Here is an 18,466-nt window from a genome sequence, read left to right as displayed (position 1 = left end):
AGATGATGCAGATTATAGCGGACTTACATCGAAAAATATCTGTTGTGAAACTTTTCATAATTCCTAAAGGGACATAATATTTTTAAAAATTGGTTTGTTGCAAATGAAGTAATCAAAAATTTTAAAAGAATGTTTAAAGTCTATTATTTCACTGAAAATATTTACTAACAACACTATCTGTTTAACATGCCCGTTTAATATGCCGACTTCTGATATTCGTAAAACAAAGTTTTTTAAATAGTTTTACTGAATAATTTTACGCTTCCAAATACGAGAAAGTCTTTGGAAGTATTTTATACTATGGTTTCGTTACTAAATGTTTTTGCGACTGAGATGTGATCTAAATTCTGGTAAATATGATAGACTTGTCATCGTAAATGATAATGTTATATAAGAAAAATTTTTTGATTTCGTGTTAGAACTAGCCATCATTGCTTCTGTATATCCATTTGATCGTTGAGAACACATTTGTCTAACTGTTTAATATTCTCTATGGCTTATAAAGGTGACGAGAAACTGTTGCATAATGCATACGTAATTTATCTGCAATATCCACTAGATACGCTTTGATGTGTACTCAACCCGATTAAAGTCTTTAATTGATCATTATCAATCATTTCTATTTCTTACCCAGGTGATTCAGTTTTATTTAAATCTTTCTCTATACTAACTTTAGAAGGTCGTATCTTCTTTTCTTAATATTATCAATGTTTAAACAATTGCACTAAAAATGCACTAAACACTAATAAACAATTCGCATTCAGTTTTGAACATACATTAGAAGTTTCTGAGTAGAAGATTCTAAGTAGAAAAAGTACAAAAGACGTATTTTCGTCATATATTAAGTTGTCCGAAAAGTGTCTTTCTTTTACAGACACGTCTTTTACAACGATGCATCTTTGTACAAACATGAAACCTAATCTGTCGAACTTTGTGATCTTTATTTTAATAAAACAAAATGAATCATACGTAATTCGATAGAATAATATAAAACGGAAAATGTGCATCCATTATTTCCCTATAAAACGAAAGAAACTTTTCGGACAACCTAATACATACATACATAATTTATTACTTGAACAATATAGAGCTTCAACGTTTATTATCTTTATAGATTCAAAGGGAGAATAAAATATGTCGGATTAATTAAACTCACTCATTTTACTTCTTTCATTTCTTTCAACCATAGGCGACACTTTGTGGTGCTTATAATCCGCGTGAAATTTAAACCTTTTTATACCTTTTTAGGTATTCACATTTGCGCTTCCTCTTAATTCCTCAATTCTCTTTGACACAAAATGTGTCATTTTATAATGAAACAGTTAATAAAATATTTCGTACTTGATCATCTTCATAATTTCCTGTATGATTGATGTACATTTTTTACCTATGAATTCTGCAAAGTTAATCTAGTATATAAATAAATATACTAAATAATATATATACATGTATAATAAATAAAAATATGTATATTATATAAGTTATTATTATACTGTATATGTATGGTCACTATGTATGTATGTTACATGGTGTATCGTATTGTTTTATGGTATTGTGCATAAAATTTTAGTATATTCAACATCAACATTACTATTAATGAAATGTAAATTCTGAAATAATCACTCGAGATAATTATGACTCTTTTTTTATTATTTCACATTTTTTCAAAATTACTTCGACCATGTCCGATGCTAATTGACTAGCTACTACTCTAGAAGAATATCACAACAAGATTCTAACGTACGGTAACCTGCAATTATATGGCGCTATCATTACATCTTAATTTGGACTTTCGATTCATTTCCTCGCCGATAGAAATCGTAAGCTCCTGCAATCACTTTCCGAATCATGATTACCGTTTAATGTAAAAGAATGGAATGAAAGGAAGAAATGGCCGTCAAGAAAGCAGATTTCGAATCTAGGAAATCGTTTCCGCTTCCGCCTTTCGATGCAAGTGCCCTTTACGTCGCACAGGAAAGAAATTTCGAGGTGCCTGAAGATCTCGATGCGCACGCTAACGCAGATTTAATTTACCGGAAACCGTATGCCGGAAACGAGAGCGGGCAAATGCCGATGGCGAAACGTGATTCGAATGATGGTGTCGTTCTAGTGTCACACCAGTTGACCCTTGTTGTGCCTGTACTGCACGTCGCGTCGCCAGCAATGTCGTTGGAAGAAACAAAATTAAACATTAGTGAACACGTTTCATTGTACTAGAGTCATGTTAACTGATGTCAGGTAGGTTACGCATATAAATTAATTTACATCAAAATGTAGGATTCTTTAGTGGGAGAAAAAAATGCGCTTATACTATATATTACATTAATTATATTGGAACAAATATTGAAATTTTACACAAAATTATTCGAAACTATCTTTTCTTATGGATATGACAACAATGCTAAATTAATAACTTACATATGTAGAAATACATATAATTTATTAAATTATGTTATTAGATTAATAATTATATACATGCTGGCAATTATTTCGTTAAGAAGTACATCTATGATAATAATAACAATTACATGTATAACAATTAATTTTGTAAATACGTTACATTTGAGAACATGTTATTACATAAAATCTAACATGATACAATTTAACAAATATCTATACTTATAATTATTATTTATAATTAAAGAAATTCATGGTAAAAATCATTTAAGACACAGACAGAAAATATGAATTTATTTGTCTCTATAAATAATTTTATATGTTTTTATAAATTTGAGTAACATTAAAATGCAATAAGTAGATTATACTTAATTATATTTTAATTTTGATTGTGTTTAAACGCAATTTCTAAAATACAAATGTAGTTTGCATTGTGTGCATTGTCAATTAATAATTTTTAATTACGCTTTACGCTTAGTTAATATTTCTATTTAATTAGTTTTATTTATCAAATTTGTAAGATCGCCTCTAGTCTATGATATATATTCACTTGGTAAATTATCTTTATGTCGATTATGTAATTAGAATCAGTTCTTAAATTAAATACTGTCAACTAACAATAAATTTGGTGAATTACGTAATAAATAAGATAAAAATGCAGATTTAATTTTATATCCATTCCTGCTTGCGCTCACGCGATTACAATTTTTTTAAATAATAAAGATTCATACAAACAAATACGAATTGACACATGGTACACAAAACGCGAAACATCGCGTTAACTAAATTATCATAAGAAAATAAAAAATTTAAATTATCATTACACATTACCATCGATGATTTGGGAATGAAACAAAAGTTATTATATACTTTGTTGCTTACTTGTTAATAGCGGATAATTCATTAACGCAAGTATGTTAAGCTATGAATAATCAATTTACAATCAGCACTTGGCCGATAAATTTAATTAAACGAATCATTCATACCGTGAAAGCAACAAATAGCATTTACAATTATTATATAATTGCTAGAGTTTATTTGACCATTATCGGTATTCAATAATATTGTGATTTTATCTATATTAGTGTAACCTACACATAGAATACATATGCAATCAGTTCGTTCTGTTCATTAATTTAAATGTAACTTTTTACATAAAAATTACGTGAAAAATACCGTAGCGGAAACTTCTCTATAACCACTATGTTATCACGTACATTTCACGAGAGAGAGAGGGACAGAGACAATTTCATTTCTGCATCGTATGAATAAAACAAAATATTCGAAATAAAAGTTTGCCAACAATTATATTCAATGCGTATCATGCACGATGTTTCGTTTAAATAAATTAGCTGTCAACCTGAAACGGCGAATGAAATGAATGGCTATTCACTGATGTCGGATACATTTGCAGTGGTGATTGGGGCATTGATGGTCACGTTCAAATTCATCTTTTTACGCAGTACGAAAATAAATGGTGGTAATTCGGAACTCCAGGGAAAACGCCCTATTCCTGATACGATGAGATCGAGAGTAATTTCGCCAAAAAATGAACTCTGACACTCAGCATGGGGCACGAGCGCGCAGAAACATGTAAAGCCCAATGAAAGAGGGTGACAGGAGTACATGCGAGAAAATTTTTCCGCCATAGAAGTTTTGTTCGGAAACAACTGGCCCTTCGTCGTCATCAATAACGCAATACGTCTGCCTGTCGCACGCGCATCATTTTGTCTGATGATCTTTACTGGTACTGGCTCGTACGCGTGTGACGGTCGGATAAACGGCACAGAAATAGGTTCCATGGCTGTAACAGGTTTCTATGGGGCACCCTTCGTCTTCCTTCAACCGCATGGCTAGTGTTCCCCTCCAGCGTGACCCTATTTTCAAAGCACGCGTTCCAATCATTTTGTATTCCTTGTTGGGTGCTGTACATACGTGCACGTGTCATTTATGAAAATGTTCGCATTTTTATCGATATTTTGAGATTCGAATATTAAGGTATTAATGGTGTATGATATTTCTTCAAGCAGGTTAAATACAGAATATGAAACATCCGATTGTGAAAGTTTACACAAACATAAAGAAATATTTCTTTCTAATGGAAACGATACAATCTAAAAGATCATAAATCAATATAAAAATTACTGAAAAATCGTCAATTATGTAGTAATGTATAATCCTAATTTTTCAATTTTTTTATTTTTACGTCACTAATAATCATAATACAGATAATTAATACGATCATAAATAACCGAAGAAACAAAATACTATAAGCCGACAAAATTAATGGATATTCATATTTTGCTAATAAAATATATAAAGTTACAAATTTTTTGAAATTACAGTAAAGAAAATGGATAGAAAATTTGTAAAGAAAATTCAAAAGCTTTATTTTTCTTACTAAAAATTAATATTAATTTGCATAAAACAGACCAGTAAACGAATAGTTTTCATTTTAAAAAATGTATTTTGTTCTGCTATCTTTTGTACACATTGGACGTATGCAACTCTTCGTATCTCTAATGAAAACAAGAAATACAACAACATGTTGTGCACACTTTTCTACTTTATTATCGTGTTTATAGTTACCGTTGAAAAATTAATATTCCGTATCATTGTCGCTATCTTCATTATAATTTTTCATAATTTATATCTGTTATTGAATTGACTACATTTATTATCTATGTGTTAGAAGATTATCATTCTTTTATTTTCTTTAGCTTTTTTATCTACCTTTAGCATACAATATTCTTCTTATATTACAGAGTCTTTCTTCTCTTTGACAGTTTCTTTTTAATTTTTCATCGAATGACTTTTTTTAAAATAGGGGATTTATATAGAAAAAATAAAAAGTATTATTGAAAATAAATCTACTAAAATATTTTCAAGAAATATTACTGAAACCAATCTACAACAAACAGCAATAGCAATAACGCTTCAAACGAATGAAACAATGTTTGTTTTAATATTCAAAAAATTATTTCAACGATATTTTAATCTTAGAAAATAAAATACTGAATTTTATTTCGCAGCTCTCCAACGTACGTAGATGAACCTTAATATTACATTGAACTGTAAAAATTACCTAAAATAGTAATAGTAAGTGTATCACTGAAGATACATCTATTCTACAAAAGCATATGACACGAATACCCATTTAATAATCGAATAATTCGACTAGCATGTTCTGAAGCCTTTTATCAGTAAATAGGATAGATACTTGAAGTTGAAAATTGGAAACAGATACCCCACTCGTTGCTTAATCAATAAACATAAAATTATTCTCCTAAATTATACATTTTCTGAAATAATAACGCCATTATTATTATTTATTCTTCCGTATTCTCTTCGCGTCCTTGCATTTTCCTTTGCTGTTGTTCTACATCATCCAGGTGTTTTACAAAATTTGATAATATTTTGCTATCTCGAGTTCCCAGCCCATGCAGAATCGTGAATTATGAAGCGCACAGGGAATCGTTTATCTAAACACGATTGCACATCCCAAATGTCGTTGCTCCAGTTACTCCAGTTGCTCCATTTGTTACGAAACGACGCGATACGATGCAACGGTGAAGCGAAAACGATCGAGTGTGCGTTACATTATTATTTCGTTTGTTTGTTCGCTACGGTTCGTGCCCCCTTTTTTCCTCCACAGGATTCCATTGGCGAGGCTCTTCGAAACCGAGCAGCCGTGTGGTGGCTCCTGTCAAAATTCGTCAAGGCCTGTCAAAACGATGATGTTCATGCCAAAGGGGCTTCTACCCCTTCCACCCGCCCTTTGTTTTCCCGTTTTTCTAGCGTCGTACCACGTTTTTTTCTTCTGCTTTTTTTTTTACCATTATCCCGTTCGTCTATTTCAGATTCGATTTACGAGGGAAAACCTAGTTCCTCTCAAAGTTCCATTTGTAACGACTCACCGCCGTCGTTATTTGTTTTCCTGTTGGTATTCGGTTTTGGTGGCTCGCAGTTCGAAGTTATTCTCGCGAAATAGCACAGCTACCTAATCTTAGAATTAGCCGAACCTGTATTATCGAGAAATTTTAACAGATAGAGTACGTAGTAAGTCAAATTGAAAGTTCCGAGTTGTTATTATGGGTATACTAAACAGAGTTTATGAGGAAAGTTATGTGCGATGCATACACAAATTATTATCTGTGTACACTATATTTATCTTTTAGTTAGATCTATTTTCAATCTTCTCTGTATCGCGTTAAAAAATAATCAACTTAAAGTAAGCAAGTTAGTTACGAGGAAATTTATTTGCGAAAATATACTTACATGAAAATTGGCAATTCAACTCACTTATTTAATCAGCATCTAATTGCAGAAATAAAGAAGATAGTACGAACACATGTTCTACACTTAGTTCTAATATATATACATAAAGAATGAGTTTAGATGGAACTAATGGTTTGCAATAAACTTACTGTTATTGCAATCAACAATATTTTACTTTAAAAACAATGAGTTACAGTTGGTATAATAAAACGATCCAAAATCGAGAAAGAGAAGGTAAAAAGCTCTTTAACTAAAAACTTTCTCTTTTAATTTCTCACAATGTACAAGGTATTCATAGGCCTATAACGAATCAGTGTCAATTTTTTATTAGAGTATATTGTTAACTCAATGAATTGATAACGTATTTATTTATGAAGACTAATTAGTTAAATATCTTCATTAATGTTACTGTTCAGAAATCTAATTTTGAAGAAAATATGGAAGAATAAATATAAATGGGTTCATAGAACATTTAAAACTTTTTTATTAAAACAAAAATAAGACTGGAAGATAAAAACTCGAACATCGTAGCAGATTTAACGACAACTCAAATTCCGTACGCTTTCGGGAAACTAATCGTGCAATAGGGTAAGGTAGGATATGTTCTGTAGAATATTTAAGTTAAGCTAACTAATTTGCCTTGTGTTTCGTCAAATCCGATTATAAATAATTTTTAACCAATTTATATTTAAAAATGAATTATTATTGGTGTTACGCCGTATGAAGCGGCCAACAAGTCAGCCCTTGTTACCTGACTGTCAACGGCCCTCATACCGTCATTCTCACCTTCTACAGACCCAAGGACCCACCATATACTCTAACGATAGTTTAATAGCTAACGTATATAGATGGGTCAATCGGTCTGCACTAAAATTATGGAACGTAGAGTCCTAAAAATTACTTTAAGTTTACAGCGGGCTATTCACGACGGCCTGAAATTTATTACGTGCTGGTAACAATCACGGAGAAAGCGGGTATCTGCCATACGGAAAGAGCGGATGTGTATACAAAGGAAAAAGGGACTTCATCCCAAAAAACAATATCGTCAACCACCTAAGACGGTGGAAAGTTTCCTATTTCTGTCATCAGCCCCCAATTGATCAGGACCAATTAGCATCACAAATTGCTATCCTCATTTACTGACAGAAATTAGAAAGAACGAATCCGTTCTCTTCGTTCCCCCGCGACTGGCCGAAAATACAGTTACTGTTCAGAAATCTAATTTTGAAGAAAATAGAATAAATATAAATGGGTTCATAGAACATTTAAAACTTTCTTATTAAAACAAAAATAAGACTGGAAGATAAAAACTCGAACATCATAGCAGATTTAACGACAACTCGAATTCCGTACGCTTTCGGGAAACTAATCGTGCAATAGGGTAAGGTAGGATATGTTCTGTAGAATATTTAAGTTAAGCTAACTAATTTGCCTTGTGTTTCGTCAAATCCGATTACAAATAATTTTTAACCAATCTATATTTGAAAATGAATTATTATTGGCGTGATAAACAATGAGTAACACCTAGATCGATGGCCATAGTTTTCTACCAGGACATAACTTGTATTCATGAAAAGGAAAGTTTGTTCAGCTAATATTAATATTTTTTATATAATTACAATATTTCTGAAAGTTACTTTGTTGTTTATTTTATAATTTCTTATGCGATATCTCCTCGCTGACTCGAATAACCGTATGACATCATACGTGTACTTATTTTCTCATTTTTGATATATTTTCTTGCTGAACGTAAAGTACGTGATATTGCCTCATTCTTCCGTTATTATATTACAGAGTAACAGCGTCTTGTCATATACAACAAGTTTCATTATTCTATGTAAAGTTCAAAATTGAATTTTAAGATGTCTAGGCCTAGATGGCTTAAATAATCCTACGTTACTACATCCTCCACCGACACGTTATTTATCTTAGTCTTTTTATATTGGACCTTATCTTACTCTTTCTTAACGCACGCCCGTGCAACATGTTTCGGCGCATGCGACTCATTACGTAACTGTGCTTACTCCTTTCCCGCGCGGAATAAGCGCATTTTCCGCAGACAGGTTCCGAGGTTCTTCGGCCGAGTGCATTGTCCTTTCTCGCGCGATAAAGGAATCGCAGAGGAATAACGAATATAATTTTCATATTAATGAACGCTGTGATTCATAATACAGGTTATCGCCTACGGCATCTACGTTATCGTGGCGAGCGTAGTCGCGTCCACGCCTCTTCGTTTATCACTATTGCGTCGTGTCGGTCGCTAATCTCGTTGTTTACGAAATCCACTGCACGTTCGTTACAACGTACTGGCTTGCAACTTTGTCCCTTTCTTTTATTGCACGTTTATGAGAAAGCAAAGGCAGTTACGCTACGGGCGGTTATATTGTGCAATGGAATTGCATGAGACCGTAACAGACCCAGCGAAAAATCAAGAATTGTGATATATGACGCACGATTATTAGTATAAGTTTTAATTTAAACGTTCTTTGAAATTTATTTATGAAATTAAAAATTAAAGTTAACGAGAAGAAATTCTATTACGTCATGTGATAGCTAAAGAAACAGACAGCTCCTACTCTATCTCTAAATAATAAAATCATATAACAAACAAATATTATTAAGTACTTGTACATATTCTCATCTTAATTGTAAACATAAGCTTCAATAAAATGAGACTCCAGGGGTAAAATCTGCAAAACATAGTTTGAGTTTCCTTATGAAAAATATTAATATTATAATAATTAAAATAATTGCAACATATATGTATGCCTATCTTAAGTATAGATACTAATTGTTATAAGTGTCTCATGATTTATACTGACGATAGTATATGTATACGCATATATATATGTATGTATATGTCGAAACACGTGTAGACAAGAAATTAACATAGGCACATCCTAATAGGTTTATATTTACCTGAAGATTTAGGGAAGCAACACAAATTTCGGACAACTAAATGGTTGTTTGATGTTGAGAAAATTAACGTTAAGCATGTCTATATATTTTATTTTACTGCCTTCTTTTTGACACGACAATACAAATGAATACATGTAACTAATATTGTACTTGGCTATAATAGAAGCTTACCTATAGAAGAGTAGTTCAGGTAATAGATGTTCAGGTCTAAGCTCGTGTATCTGAAACTGAACATTTTTTAATAAATGAAAAAGAATAAGCTAAAAATAAAAGAAGAAATATACATGAATTACTTAATAGGAAGAAAACTAGACGCAGGAAGGAAACTTTTATTATACGTGTCTCGGAAAACAATAAATATCTGTAATTAAGCTTTGCGAAACAATAATCATAGAAAGAAAATCGATAATGATCCACACGCTGTTACACAGTAAAAATAAGGATTTCAGAGAAGATTCCAAAATTGAGTTCCTTGATAGGACATTAAATAAGACATTGGGAAATCTTACCCAAGTTTAATGTGAAGTTTATTAGGTGAAATTCATGTGACAAGAGCAGTAAATTATTAGGATCTTACAAAGATTAGTACAGAACTTAAAAGAATAAATATAAATAAAATTATAAAGGATCAATTACAATATTTTTATATTATTTTACGTAATTCTAAAAATGAAATTGCTCTTAAATTATAAAACACGAGACAGGCTATTAGCGTCTTCTATAAATATTAAAAGAATTAAAGTAATCGCATACTTTGCTAAAAAATACGAACACAGTTTAGAGCGCCTCCGAAAGTCTTACACGAGATATTATACCATACTAATTTTCTAGTTGTTTTCCAGAAATAAATTACACACTGTAATTAGAAATTTAAAAAACTCTTGTATTTTTTTATGTTTAGTGACCTCCTCTGGTTTGTATTTGAACAATTACGTAAGTCAAATATATCTTTTTTCCTTAACCCTTTCAGTAGATATATATACATGTATATGTATATATTGTATTTTATGTCATATACATCGACATTGATACAATGTTTAAGGTGGTAAGGCGTGTTCGTTGTATGAATATATTCCTGATCTGAAATAGGCTGTAAATAAATAATGTAGAAGTTATTAAAAGTGTGATCAAGAATGATATATGTATACAAGAATAATTACAAAGAGATTTCAAGTATATTGTACATTTTTAATGAAAGACGATTATTACGTAGATCAGAGCAATGAGACTTCTTATGGGTACAACATGTTTATATCTATGATGTATGAAATATTACATTTATAGGCAAATATAATAGACTTTGCTTGATTCTAATTGAAATATTTTATTTGAACTATTCTCAATAATCTGAATAGCCATTAGGCAGTAACAAGGATTATTGAAGAAAGGAATATTACAAAGAAAGTACGTTGGTTTTAAAAATTTGTCAAATATGTACTCGATCTTGTAATAAAACAAATTTACGAACAACATTTACATATTAGTAAAAGGAAAGTAAAACATATACTAGTATAGGCGTTGATTGTGCACTTAAATACACGTTATGAATTAAAAATAATTTGAAATAATAAAATTAGAAGCAAATGCAGCTATAGGAATGGTTTCAAACATTTCAGATAAAGATACAGACAATGTTATGAAAACACCTATAAAAAGTCTAAAAATTAAACGATTAATAACATCATCAACGAAAGAAAAAAAAAAATTTTAACGTATTTTTAATTTTCTCTTAGTTCGTACAATTTTATCTTAACTTTTATCTTGACTCGTGTTGTTCTGATTTTTACGGGCTTCTTGGCTTCCGGTCTTGTAACAATGGGCTCGAGCATCACCCCTCTTAGCGATCTTGATATCCGATTAGATATTCCTTTTTAAGTGCATTTCTTTACTTCAGAATTTCCGTTTCTTCCCCTTGTATACATATATCTCTAATTATTAGTTCAATAGACTCGAAAGTTTACATATCGTTTAAGTTTATCCCTTCTGAGTACGAAATTTTAACGAAGGTAAAATAATTGGAGATCTAACTGCACTGTGTGTAAATAAACAGACAGCTGTACTCATAGTCAGTAATTCTGTTAATATAATATTAATCTGCCATTGTCTAATATTCTAGAAAATGATTTTGACATCTTGAGATAAGGTATAAGGAAAATTTCTAACATTTACCTTCATTTTTTATTTCATTCGCTATTTCACTTTACTAAACATCCAAAAATTATATTACATCGTATTTCATTCAGTATGTATTCAGCTTTATTTCTAATTCAATTTTTTACCATATAATATATATTATTTACCTATAATATATATTATAATATATATATTATTTATATATATTATTTATTTAATATATATTATTTACCGTATAATATGCAATATATTTATCGCAAAGAAGAGCTTTTAAAAGATTTTCATAAATTAGAGTTACAAGGCATCGAGACGTCAATGCACAAGATACACTTTAAAGTTTATATTGAAATTAATATTTAAATTGAGCTTGTTCTGGCGTTAAGTTTGGAAATTTGAGCTTGGCACTATCGGGCAATTTTAAGGGAAATATTCCGCGACAATAACACGGTAGAAGCGTCCCTAGCACGTTCATATCAAACACTATTGAAATTTCCATTTTATACGAATACGAGAGCGTTTAATATCGAATTGATTTTTAAATTATAATACCCTGACCGACGCTTAAATAGCTATGCGCTGAAAATGTCGAGAAGCGAACGGAATGACATTAATTAGAGCGTAAAATACATTTGGAATTATAGTCACCTCATGAATTTAAATTCACGTTTAATTCCATCTAGATATTCATTTACATTCGGTTTCTAAACGATCCTCTTACATCAGCATTCTTTTATTATCATCCTTATCTCTGCAATTGTAACAAACGTGTGATAACGACTTTCATAATTCAGAATGAATTATAATATTCAGAATGAACAGCATTGTATTCAGATTAAATTTTTCATAAATTTTTAATAAATAGCTTATATCAAACTTATTGATAAAAGTCAAGTTTGATATATTTAGACAGATTCGATTTGAACCTCGAATAAAAACAAAATGACATTACTTCGAAAAATGTGAAAAAATTTGAGCTTATCCGAATTAATCGTGGCATCGGAAATGTTATCGGTATGTGAGCCGCTTTTAAATTTCTTGCCTGTTTAGTGCGTACTACCACAGACGGGGTACTATGATACTACACTCGCATAGTTTGCTCGCATTAAGCGAGAGCAAAGCGTTGCAGAAACGGGACAGGTTGGGTGAATGGATATGTACGAGTAGGTGAGTAGGTAGGTAGGTAGGCAGATAGCTGGGGCAAGCGGTTGTCATCGTGTAGGTAGAGAGAACGTTTGCGCACATTGACGCACACGTGCCACCCCGGAGATTGAAATGAATGCACAGGATGCAGCTACCGAGTCGAATAATAGACATCCATACCATAATATCAGTTATTATCAGTTTAAAAAGTGATCTTTTGTCAGATACGCCCGACCCTTTGTTTAATGTTGATTTTTCCGTGTACCTGCGTATTTTTGTACACGGAAGTAAAATGATCGTGTATTAATTCTGAAAGTTTCCACGTTTGAATAAATATACATCGTTCTGTAGAATATACCTTGCGCATTTCGTGAAACTATACTTTCTGTCTAATTGTATTATATTTGATTGAATAATAATATTTTCCGATCACGGTTGTAAAATATGTATATGTTGTTAACAGTTTAATAATTAAAGCTTGAGAGTTAATTTACCAGCTAAAAGTTTATATAAAATTATTCCTGCGTTTGATTTAATTATTTTCAATGAATATAGTCAAATATATTATTACTGCCTTATTTCACAAGGTTACTATAATCGATGTGAGACAATTTTTAAACTATTTAAACAAATAGATTTAATATTAATTTAGAAAAATAAATAATATTTCTTCTCTTAAAGATATTATTATATCTAAAGAAAAAGTTGTACGATGAAACTCCAAAATCATGATTTCATAAAACATATTAAATTTTGTTGAAATAAAAGCGATAAAGAAATAAAATACTTATAAACGAAATAACAATGAAACACCGCGACACGGAAAAATTTGTAGCTTTCTAAAATTATAAAAGTCATCGTGCCAAAACTTCTGCGTGCACTTGAATAAATCGATTTACGAGTAAGCAACGTACAAAAGTATTCCGGACGATGCATTTCCTACATAAACAATATTCTCGCGGTATAACTATCAAGTGCTATAGGATCGCTGACTTTCATTCTGTTTGTTCACGTTTGGAACAATAGTAATCAGACCAAAGGACTAGTATTGTGCTTGTATTATTTACGAGTGCCGCACATATGCTTCGATGCTGCCCTGTATGTTACTGGCTCGTGTCTTCCATATTGGGACACTATTCGACGTCAGCTGTGAAAAAACCTGTAAATTATCATCGTGACATTGGTGTCAATTCCAGCAATCCGTTTTTCTTTCGTTAGTTACAAGCATCGATAGTTCTGTTCCTTTCGTTTTCTCTTTATCTCTACTTATTGTTACTTTGTACTATTCTTAGCTCTATGACATGATTTTTTATTAACGTTTACACAATCGCTCGAAAGTATCGAGATAGTATCGTTGAACCTGTGATAATAACTTATTGTTATATGTAACTTGTAGGTCCAGATTTCAATAAAATTCATTATTGTGATACCTCAAACCTTATTAGAGAGTTAATATGTGTCTGTTTCATTATAATCAAGCGTTAATATATTTCTTAACACAAAATAAGATTGGTCAACAAGAATTGTGTGATTATAATTAATTTACGCAATCATCTGTATAATATTATATCAGAAACCGTTTATTCTCCGATAACATATGTACAAAGTCAATATTATCAAATCAAAATAAATAAAGTATTGAATTTAATCAATATACAGGCATTGTTCCATTTTATCACTACTGTACCTACATACAGACAGTTTACCAATTGTTACTTAACTCTGGAATTAGCAAAACTATCAAAATAATATGTATCGGATTTTTTGATTTTGCAATTGTTAAGAATACCATATATAAGTATTTTTGAAAAAACTAATGTTAATTTTTATTTGAGATATAAATATGACTACATATATATAATCTATTTATTTTCGCTATACAGCGCTTTATTTCTATTTATTTATACAGTAATTCACGGAAATATTTGAGTATTAATTTTTGATGAGAAATGAGAAATGGCTTTGAAAACAAGAAAATAAGAAAAAGGTTCGAGTTTATAAAGGAATCCAGTTTGGTAGAACGAACGGAAATTACGCAGCCCATGATCCCGCAAATGAACAGCCAGCATAAAGGACCGAAACGGTAGCCGCAGGTAAAACGCTCTTGAATAATTAAGCGTGGTAACGATTCAATTCGCCGACGAATTAGACCTATTGACGCATAATGATTTCTGACCGAAACGTTCGACGAGCTCGAATCAGAATCACTTACGGCTCGGCGAATCGTCGATTATCGATAACAATGGGCGTGCGTTTAATTTTCATTCCTACGTGGTTTTGCGGCGGCTGGGTCCGCTTTCCCATCAATTTCCTCCGAAAATTGGCGGGATCGAATGACCGTGGCGCGCATATGTCGCGTGCCATCATCGAATTCCCGTGAGAATGGTTACCTTCGTCAAATGGAAGAAGGGGTTTATGAAACGCAGCACGTTTTTCCACTTATGTGGAAGTTTATGGATCGTGGATAATGGAGCGTAGCCAAAACGTCATTGAATTTCAGAGCAGTGGAAAAATGAGTCTGCCTATGCAGCCATTCTCTTTTGCGACCATCTCGAGAGGATTTTAACGGCATGATGCGCGCGTACACGCTGGAATGCATGAAAAGTCGAGTCTGCGAAAGCTATGATAATTTACATTAGCACCTGTTCTCGCCGTTCATTTACATAAATGGAAATTTGTTCAGGTAATTGTACGAGACGCGTGCTTCCTTTGATTTGCTACTGCCGAAACGGTATAATTAATATGACTCTGTTTTCAAGCTAAAGCGTGCTTTTTATCGCGCGTGTTATTGAATAACTGCAATAAGAAGCAACGAAAGAAAATTAAACGGCGGTTTGCTATTAGCATTTAAATCCATGTTCGTTATGCACGTTGCGTGTTTGTTTTTCTGATGCTAAAATGATTTGAAGATTATCGTCATTTGATGCCTTTAATTAATTCTTATTCGGTACAACAGTAATAGTAATATTAAGAGTAATCAATATTATACATGTCACTTCAAGTTTTACCTTCGCTTAATCCGGATATTCAGACAAGAGCTTATCGTATTTTGCAATCCATAATAATCGATTGTATAAAATATAAACGAAATAGTTATTTATAGAAAGCAAAATATTCGTAATGAGCTTATAATAGGATGCTTTGCACATTTATTCAATATGAGAATTGCGTTCAACAGATAGTTATGTGGTGATATCTAAATTATTAATTCTGTGAAAACATTGGAATTCATGTCCGCGTAAATTTGTTATTATAACGAAAACAGAAACAAGTATCGTTTGACATTTTAGATAATTAGTCATGAATATTTTAAAATTAAATTATGCACGCTTAATAAACTAGTAAATGACGAACGAATGACATACTCCGTTAATGAAAATCGTAAAAGAGTGAAAGAAGTGTAGAAAAATATATTTCCAATCTTTCGCTTTAACCAAATAACGCAATGTAATTTCACATTTTTACATTTTATATATTTTCATAACATCGCTTTTCTAAATTTTGTTTGATAACGTCCTGCATGCAATTACAACTTATTAAATTAAATTATCCGATATATTTTTTTCATAAATGTTTCCACGCAATTGAATTATTCCATTATATCTAAATTCATTAACCGTTATTTATTTATACTAATTTAGATAATGTCCCACGAGGGAAATACAACGAAAGAGATCATAATACTCGTTTATATAAATGAAATACAATAAATAAAGTATACTTGCTCGAAGGAATAAATCATCATATATATTCATAATGATATGCACAGAAAGTCTGTCGTTCCAAATACAAATTACAATAATTGTTATTGACAGCATTGAAATAAACATGCAATTATTAATAATTACTGACGAATGAATCGAATTATAAGAACAAGTGAATTATTCGCAATTTCCTTACAAGTAAAACCAATTATCTCGGATATCACCTAAAAGTAGCAGGACACACCGTCACGACATCGAGATGGGAAAAGAGGTCGTGGGTGGTCATAAGTCTCCTCGATTTACATCATCGGTGATTACCACCTACAGTCTTGAACGTCGCTGCCAACAGCCACGGAAACATATGCACGCGCATATTTAACACATAACGGCACACACAGTGCTTGCAGAGAGCGCGTGACATGGAGTTAACCTACAGAGTGTAATAGACGAGCAGAGGTCACGGAAAACGGAGAGAAACGTATCCCAAAGAAGCGGACGAAATTCCGGAGCACGAAACGAGAAGATACACTGCCAGTCATAAATATTAAAACATCTATGTACTCGTTACTGGAAAAAGACTTTTACCCTATTCAGTATTTTACATGATAAGGCACATATTTATGATGCGAGTAAAATAGCGAGTTTATAATTAGATTACGGTTGTTGATGCATTTATGGAACATACGAAGGTGCAAAAATCCAAAAACCGTATATAATATGGAAAAATATATGAATACAAACTACGGCATTCGTTTTAATAATATTAAATGTAAGAAATTTCTGCCTGCGGTCTACTCTTCTAGCTGTTTTTATGAAAATATGAATTTATGGTAAAATAAGCGAGAAGTAAAAAGAAAATTTGTACGTTCAATTTGTACTAAATTGATTTATACTGAACTTGACTTATAGTAAATTTATATTAATTATTATATATAGTATAAACTAAAAAAATTGATTTTATTTTTATTGAAAATACGAGCTTCATAAATGCAGATCTTTTGTCATGTGTAACTACGTATTTCTTTTTGTATTAGTTTCATGCTGGGCAATAGAGTCTCACATAATAATTTACGAATGACCAATAACGTTAATAAATAATAAGGTGTGGTTCTATTCTATTGTTCCGATAACCTTACAATTTTACGTCAAGTAGGGCAATCAGTCGGTAATTTACAACTTATAAAATTTCATTAATAATATAACTTGATTGTCTAATAATACAAGCTAATACTACTCAGATCAGATGTGAGGAAGAGATAAGTAAAATTACACAATTGAATATTCCAGTGAGATGGAATACATTTGTGGCACATAACACATCGATTTTTTGTTTCTTGTACTATCAATTGTCTCACGCATTCTATTCTAATGTAATAGCGTTCGTTGCTCAATTCCAAAGATAAATCGATATAACGAAGATCTAAGAACGAATATGCATATACGAACGAAATAACCATACATCGCTACGCAACCACGAATATTCACAAAAATGGATGAATCTTGTTAACGCGTGTGAATCAGCGTGCTAGCATATAAAGCTGAACGATAAACAGTAAACGTGTTTAAGAAAGTCGAGAGAAAGTCGAGAAAAATCGATGGTACTATGTGCGCAAGAATCATGAGGGCGGAAACAGACGACACGAGTAAATGAGAAACAGCTCGAAGTAGCAGATGAAGAAAGATGGGAAACAGACAGCAGTAGAAATACGAAACAGATAATCGCGTAAACGAGATAGCAAGTAGCAAGATCGCAAGGCCACAGAAGTGAGAAAGAGAGAAGCAAAAGCCGGGAGGGGAAGAGATATTTCCTCCCCGGGGGCCTACTCGTCGATTTTCCCTTCCTCTCGTTCCCCTAGTGAGCGCCGTGCCCCCTCCGGTGCAGTTGTGCCACTGCC

The 18,466-nt window shown here is 31.8% G+C and overlaps 1 protein-coding gene across 5 annotated transcripts in view; it reads left to right on the top strand.

Annotated features, from left to right (window-relative positions):
* Positions 1–18,466, top strand: part of LOC139985281 (rap1 GTPase-activating protein 1) — a 261,298-nt gene that overhangs the window by 78,513 nt on the left and 164,319 nt on the right. The window lies entirely within an intron of this gene.

This window comes from Bombus fervidus, chromosome 3 (genome assembly GCF_041682495.2).
Source record: "Bombus fervidus isolate BK054 chromosome 3, iyBomFerv1, whole genome shotgun sequence".
Classification (NCBI taxonomy): Eukaryota; Metazoa; Arthropoda; class Insecta; order Hymenoptera; family Apidae; genus Bombus; species Bombus fervidus.
Note: the sequence above shows the minus strand (reverse complement) of the source record. Positions and strands in the feature narration are given on the sequence as shown.